Below are 8,072 nucleotides of genomic sequence, written 5' to 3' on the forward strand. Positions count from 1 at the left end.
GCGGCTCCGCCTGGGTACGGGCGGGCACAGTCCTGGACTGCCTTCACGGAACCTGGCACTTTCCACAAGCAGGAAAGGGAGTGTGCGGACGGTCCGTCACACGCACGACGCCCACCACAGTACGCGGCTCCGCGCCAGAGCAGGTCCCCAGGAGAAGCTTTCACCAACACTCCCCGCGTGTCCCCCCAACGTCATTTACTGACCCGGTGAGGAGGCACTCGGAGGTGAAACTTCAGACTCAGGTTAAATCTAACCCTGGAAGCTGGGGGAAGAGACACCCAGAGCCCAGCGTCCCTGCCACGGGGAGTGAACAGGAGGCGCAGGCCTGCCTGTGGGGAGGAGCACTGTGTCTGTCAGGAACAGGCCCAGAGGCGTGCCCGGCCTCTGCGGCGCTGCCGGACTCCTCCTGGAAGGAGAGCGGGGCCTCTCCCGGAGGTGGACATCCTCCCGGGAGCGCGGCCCCTGTGGGCACCAGGAGGCCCGGGGAGCATCCACAGACCTCCCAGTGGCAGTTCTACCTGGTACCTGGGCCCACACCTGGCAGAGCACGTGGACCGGGGCACACCCCTGACCTGGTTCCACTTCCTAGGTTGGGGAAGGCAGGCAGGGGGTAGGTCTGCAGTGCCGGGCGGCCCGGAGCACCCTCCTCTCCTGACTCGCCTGCAGCAGGCCCAACAGGTAGCTGCGCCTGAACTGCTTATGCCAGCCTCGGGACCTGGGTCTGCCAGTCCGGGACCTGCAACAGAGACTAGTGGGAGGGGAGAGGGGGAGGAGGGCTGAGGGAGAGGAGGAGGGCGGGGAGGAGGGCGGGAGGAGAGTTTCACAGTCTAGTGCATTCCCATCAGATCGGAGAGGGGAACACAGGCTACTTCCCCTTTTCAAGCGCTTCTGGGCCCCCACTTGCGTTTCGGTTCCTCCCCCTCTGGACCGGGGATGGCACGGCTGGTGGGCCAGGCCCAGGCGGGCGCCCAGGTGCCCAGCCAACTGGGCCCTCGCCCGGCTCCATCTCGGGCCTGGCAGGCTCCCTGGCAGTTACCCGGCGTGCCCTTCCCTTGTCAGGGAGGCCTCGCCCTCTTGTTTTCCAAGTTTTATAACAGTATTGTTTGTTGTCCGGCAGATTAAATTCTTCTGGAGGCGGGGGAGGGAGATGAGGGAGAGAGAGGAGGGAAGAGAGAGAGAAGGAGACAAACACAAATAGGGCCGTCAGGGCCAAAAGATTAGACGCGTTCCTTTCTGAACAGAGCTCACCTGGCTTGGAGGGAGCCCCGTGGCCGGGAGCCCATGTTCACTTCCTCTCTGACCCTCTCTGCTGGCACTGTCAACCTAGCAGGGGGACAGGGTCTCAGACTTTCAGGCCGCTACTCAGGGCTCAAGCTGAGAAGCAGCAACCGCTAGGATGGCTGGGGGATTCACGCCTGAGCAACGCCCGCCCCAGACAGGAAGCTTGGCGCGGGGGGCCCCCGAGCTGGCCCCCACGTGGGTACCCTTGATCCCCTCTCCTCAGGGGTCTAGACGACCTCCTCCAGGACCAGGCGGGAAGCCGCCCCGTCTCAGAAATGGTTCACCTCTGCAGCAAGCCTACGCTGTGTTCACATGTGAAACGAAGGGAACACCATTTACGATGTCAGAGACGCTGGAAGAACAGGTCCCCAAGGAAACAATACCACGGGCGTGCGGACAGATATTCCTGTATGCCTAAGGAGTGAGCGAGGGTGGGAAACAGGCAAGAAGGGAGGCCGAAAACTGACACAAAAGCAGCAGGAGCTTATAGACGTGGTGGCCGCAGGCAGGGGCTCGGCAGCGGAAGGCTCCTGACTTGTCGGGTCTTTCTGTGTTAAACATGCAGGCGGTTGTAATACTAAAGGATATATGATTCTCTGTATTTAACACAACCCTCATTTAGACATTAACTGGTTGATTTTTGGACTTTAGTCCTTTCTAAATAGTACATTAGGTGTGCTTCAACACACCCCCATGCCTTTAAAAAAGCCAGCAATGCCGGTGGTCCCAGAGCTGTGCACCTGCCCCGAGAGCTCCTCTTCCCTCTCCTGCCTTTCTCCAGCCAACAGATGTATGGCCCTGCCTCACGTGCCACATTAACACACACACACACAGTCTCTCTCCCCCCCACACACACAAAATTCACATATACACACTCTCCCACACACATAGTTCAGAGTCACACATACACACAATTCACATATACACTCACACACACAGAGTCTCTCTCTCTCCCCCACACACAAAATTCACATATACATACTCTCTCTCCCACACACACAGTTCACACTCACTCACACACACACACTCCCTCACACAACGCATCTCTGATCCCTGTCCGCGATCCCTAGAGTGCAGAGAAGCCAGTCGGCAGGATGGCGGCGGTGTTGATACAAATTAGGATCAGAGAGCTCAGAGCTCTCCCGGCAGGGATGAGGGGCGAACGTGCCTTTCTCCCTTTTTATTCGCAAATACAATCAGTCCTACAGGGTCGGTGCCAGAAGTCCTCTCTGCAAAGGGAAACAACGTTCGCGTGTCCCCCATCCCGAGCTTAGGCGTGCCTCAGAGGCAGAAAGGACTAGCGGAGCCCGCCGGGGATCCTAGCACCCACACCTCCTGCTGCTCCCGGCGTCCACAAACACAGGCCCGAAGGACCCTCCCGAGGACCGCCTGGCTCCCCCTCTCAAAGAAGCCTCGTCTCTCCTCGGGAGCCGTCGGGACACCATGGTGGTCCTCCCCGGGGTGTAGCCTAAACCCCCTCCCTGTGCTGGTGCAGACCTCCTCCGTTCCATCCTCCAGACAGCCAGACTCCAGAACAACAAACGTTCACACGTCAAGTCCCTGAAGTCTGCGGCCACCAAAACAGCTCCCAGGTGGCTTGCCCATCACAGGGTTTCTCTACAAGCTGGGGCTGCATTCAGGGGATACGAGGTACAGATGTGTGAAGTGTGCTGCCCCCCACCCCCAGCCAACCCCAATCCTTCCCCAAACACCACCCAGATAAAGCTTAAGTCACCCTGGTTAAATATGCTATAAACAAACACTCCTTCCCCCTTCCTAACCAAATACAGATCACACAGAGGGCCACATGGCCGAGGAGTCGTGCAGCCCACGCTCTGCTTCAGAAGCCCTTGTGGAGGGTGGGGGCTGGGCTCAGTACTCAGAACACACGGCTGCCCAAGGATTCTCTGAGCACCTTCTTCTCCACAGGAAAGGCCTACTTCTTCCAATCAGTCATCATGCAAACAACCAGAGCTGAAGCGCATGTTCCCATCGCACATCAGCCGGCTCTTCCAGCAGGTGCTGCACATTAAGCAGCGAGCAAACAGGTAACGAGCAGCTAGGCAGAGCTCCATAAGCAACGCTTGCAAGTCCGATGGGAAAACAGTCTCAGAGACCCCACCGTGAGGCCTCATTTCTGAGAGAGCTACTTGGCAGAAGCAGACCATATGCACAAGCATGAAGTGCTGTACAGACGTGTCAGAATGGTCGGAAGCACAGCATATTCCAGAAGCTTCCAAATGCAAGAAACCTCACCAGAAACGCATGGTGCATGGCTGGCTTCCCAGAGACAGAACACATGCCAGTCTTCACGAGAGCTCCGAGAGAGTTGAAAAAACAGAGAACCCAGATATTCTGAGGTTTCCTGCCCCTTCAATATATAGAGAAAAGACCTGAGACCTGGAATGGCCAAGTCAACTGCCCAAGACCCACCCCCGTCCCCACCCCACCCCTGGGTCCCCTAGCTAGAACACTCAGAGTCAGGGGACCTGGATGCACGGTGGCCCGAATTACGCAGGTACAAGCAGGATTCTCTCCAGTTCAGGGTCATCAGCCATGGGGCTCATACCACCCACCCGCCCTCACAGGATGTGGAGGTCAGGAGAGCTAGCAAACGTGAACAGAACCGTGAAACATCATGGGGTGCAGGTGAGACCACGGTTACCAAGCAATTCCTCTCCTGCCTGTATCCGAGCCCCAATCCCCATTCCCACCACCATTCGGGGAGTCCAGGAGGCCGGATTCATAGTGACGAACCCCAGGTAAAGTGTCCTGGAGACTGGCGAGCAGATAGCATCTTGGGAGAAACGCAGCTATTTTTAAAGCTCTGCATTCTGTCTAGCGGGTTGCACAGCGTGCGCCTCTGCCTCGGGGCTCCTGCCCACACACCCCTGGAGACGCAGTGGACGTCAGAGACCAAGGCCACCATGGAGCAGGGAGGCTGGGGCCCCGCCACGCCTTGTCGCAGCCCGGCTCTGCACACAAGTCCAGAAGGGCTGGGGACCCTGCGCTTTGCCGTACACGTATTTCATTTTTACTGTCTTTTAAGGAGGGGCTCAAGACTAAAAAGCCAAAATGGAACTGGTGGCTCTGAGATATTTCTGTTTTCTTTGCTCCTGTCTTTTTTTTTAATGGAAGGGCTTAAACAATCACATGAGAAAAGAAGGCTAAACATAAAGGGAAACTTTCTGACAGCAACAGGGGCACAGACCCTGAGAAGTTTCAGAGAAGGCAGAGGACACAAGGACCCTGCAGACCTATTTCTTCTCCAGGATTTAGGGCCAAAAGGCGAGGGCATATCTCTCTGGGAGCATGGCGTGTCAGGTCACCCCCCTGCAGCCTGCAGCAGTTCCCACACGGCCGTCTAGGAGTTCTAGATGAGCTCCTGGCAGGAGCTGGAGTCCATGTCCTTGGTCACCTGGAGGGTCCTCAGCAGACCCTTTCACGGTCTTCACCTTTCGCATTTACCTCTGGGGTATTTCGAAAAGGGCCTCCACCCGCCCACCCTAATTCACTCCAACCGTGTCCCTTCAGGAAACACGGTTACCGCTGCACTCAAGACACGTCTCTGGTGTCCCTCCCCTCTCCTCGTAACGCAGGTCCCGAGTTTCTGGCTAAGAAATACCTCCATGGGGCTTCCCTGGTGGTCCAGTGGTTAAGAATCTGCCGGCCAATGCGGCGGGGGGGACACAGGTTCGATCTCTGGTCCAGGAGGCTCTCACCCCCCACCCCCCCGGTGCAGCTGCACGCATGTGCTGCAGCTCCTGAAGCCCAGTGCCCCAGAGCCTGTGCCCCGTGGCAGGACAAGCCACCGCAATGAGAAGCCCAAGCAGGGCAGTGACGAGTAGCCCCCACTCTCTGCCACTGCAGACAGCCTGCACGCAGCCACGAAGACCCAGCACAGCCAAAAAGAAATACATAATTAAAAAAAAAAAAAAAATACCTCCACAAACATCCAGGGAGCCCCCGTATCAGAGCTGACGGGAACCTCCAAAAAAATTCTAGTTCAATCCCTCTCGTTTTTATAGACAATGAAACCGAGGCCCACAGAGGTAAGGCGAGGGAGCATGTTTTTACCAACGCAGCCAGAACCCCAGGCTCGCTGACTCGTCTCCGGGTTCTGTGAGCCCCCACAGGCACGCACCACCAAGGCCCACACTTGGTCCCACTGCAACCCCGGCTGCCTGGCAGCAGGTGGCAGCCTCCATGGCCAGGGTGGGCCGGCCGGCGGGACTGTGGTGCCAGAGCGGCGAGTCACGTGGCCTGCCTCACCCTGGGCCCGGCAGCCGCGGCACTCCCACCGTGTCAACAGGCCCCGGGTCCTGGCGCTGCACACAGGAAACACGCCCTCCCCCATCCCCAGCTACCGACCTGCCTCAACCTCTCGGGACACAAAGCTCCTCCAAACATCTGATACCAAGGGACTCCCCTCTCTTCCCTTCCCTATTGTGAGGATCTTGGAACCACGCGTGCTGGCAGAGGAGCAGCTCCGCGGAGCTCTGCCTCCTATGGGCACAGGTTCTACCAGTGACTCGGCAAACACTGACCCCGAGTGTCCCCCGGCGCTGCATGGACAAGACAGTGACCAGGCCCTGGGGAAGATGCCAGCTGGCGCCTGGTAAGGGTGGGAGAGACGAGAGGTCAGGAGTAGCCGTGGCTAGTGGGGGAAGGGGAACCCTAGTCTGCCGGTGACCAAAGTTTTGACAGCTACAGACACCCTGATTCCTGACCCACTGCAAGCTTCTGTGAGCGTCTGTGGGCTGCGGATGGATTTTCCCAGCTGGTGGGAAACGAGAAGGGTTAGAACGCGTGTTAGTTTTCTCTGGAAGTTCAATCAACATGGCTTCCCTGGGGGCCGAGGTCCTTCAGTCTCTACAGTTCCCTCCCCGAAAAAACATCTGGATCCCGCTTCTGCAGAAGGAAGAGGGTCCTTCTTTTCCTTCTATGTCTATCTTTAAATCCCATTTACTAGCATTAACAGTATCTTCCCCACGTGAGGATATACACCCCTTCAGGGACAGAAACTTGATTTTGTTGAGCCCAGCAACCCCATGCTGAGCACTGTCCTTGGCACATATACCGCAGAGGCTGAAGACACCGTGTGGAAGGAATGTATCTGCCTGCCCGTGCACGGGGATCACAGAGTATCTGGCCTTGCCCTCTGGGTCATGTCGGCTGCCAGTCCTCTGAGGGTCTCAGCTCGGGCTTCAGCCTAACAACGTGAAGAAAACATGCAGGCTTCGGACTCAGAGATGCCCGAGTTTAAATCTCAGGAATGCCACCCACCAGGCTTGTGACCTTGCTTAAGTCACTTAACCAAATCACTGTGTCTTCAATCATAAAAGGATTGTTCTGAGCATGAAATCAGATAAGCAAAAGGGGACCTAACAAAGGCCGGCTTCCCTGGACTGCATGCTAAGAACAAGGACTCCAAGGCCCGTCTCAGGCTTTCCAGCCTCGTTACAGACCCCAATCCGGGCTCCACGCACGCATGTCCGCTCATCTGATCCTGCGATCAGATGCTGCACAACTCTTCCCCAACCCCCGTTCCCCCCGCCCCGAGTGGCTCTCTCCATCCCTGCCCCCCTGCTCCTCCCCTGCCCGGGTCTCCACGAGACTGCACCAGCCCAGGGGGGCTGCTGGAGGCGTTCTCTAGCCTCATCTGCCTACGAGCAGCTCCCGTGGAGGGAGCTAGCAAGGAACCAAACCGTGTCTACGCTTCCCTGACAGACACTCCAAGTCCCAGAAAAGAAACACATGATGAAGAGGGCCTCCCACAGACAGCCGGCAAGTGGAAAAGGCGCTCTAGCATATTTCGGAGGTGTGGGGGGGGGGTGGCAACAACATGCCCAATAAAGTGACCAGCACGGAGTACAGATGCTCACTGAAGCCCCGCTGCAGCCCTGGGGGCGCTTGTGCCAGGGAACAGAGCCAAGCTGTGCATTAGACAGTGTGCGGTCCTGAGCAGAACAGGAGTCGATGGACAGGAAGGCGCTGACCAACCAAGCCCCCTGGCAGGGCCCCTCCTGCACACCTCCCGGCCAAGCTGCACCAATGCGGCTCCAGGGCCACCAGCCCTGTTAACCTCGGTCGGACCCCAGCCGGAGAGAGGCCCCCGAGCTGCCTCCCGGGTCCCAGACTGTGGGGACTCAAATGTCAACAGAGAAGCGCCGGATCTGCCTGGCCCCCCTCTCAGCGGGGGATGCCAAAGCTCTGCCAGCCTGGCTCCTGACACAATGCTCCACTGCACGTCTGGAGCAGCCAGGCCGAGGAGCAGGAAGGAAGGAACGCATGAGATGAGGGAGAAAACTGGGCAAGTCGGCAGGGGAGCACCAAGCCCCAATCTGGGTGGATACCAGAGGCCCCAGAGACAACGGGGTCTCAGGGAGCAACACCAGCCTCTGCACCCTGGTGACCCCCCAACGACGAGCCAGGGGCAGGGCTGTGAGCGTGGGCAGTAGGCAGCTGGAGCCAGGCCTGGGGACCCGCTGAGCACAGGGAGCCGCGGCTCCCTAGCACGGCCAGCAGCTCCATCTGGCTCCAGCCCGGCAGCCAGCGCTGGCCAGACTCTAGCCGGCACATCTTGAGGGACTTGGCCGGCTCCCGCTTCATCTCCCCAGCTGCACCAGAGCTGCTCTGTCTGCTTTATTCCTGTTCCAGGTCCAACACCCCTAGCCATCCCTCACTCCATTCCTGCCAGAGGGGCTGAGGCTTCAGATTCCTTGAAGGAAGACACAGCGGACTCTTCCAAATCTGCTCAGCAAGGATTCCAGGCTGCTCATGGCCAACTC

Source organism: Bison bison, unplaced genomic scaffold (assembly GCF_000754665.1).
Source record: "Bison bison bison isolate TAMUID 2011002044 unplaced genomic scaffold, Bison_UMD1.0 scf7180017864067, whole genome shotgun sequence".
Classification (NCBI taxonomy): domain Eukaryota; kingdom Metazoa; phylum Chordata; class Mammalia; order Artiodactyla; family Bovidae; genus Bison; species Bison bison.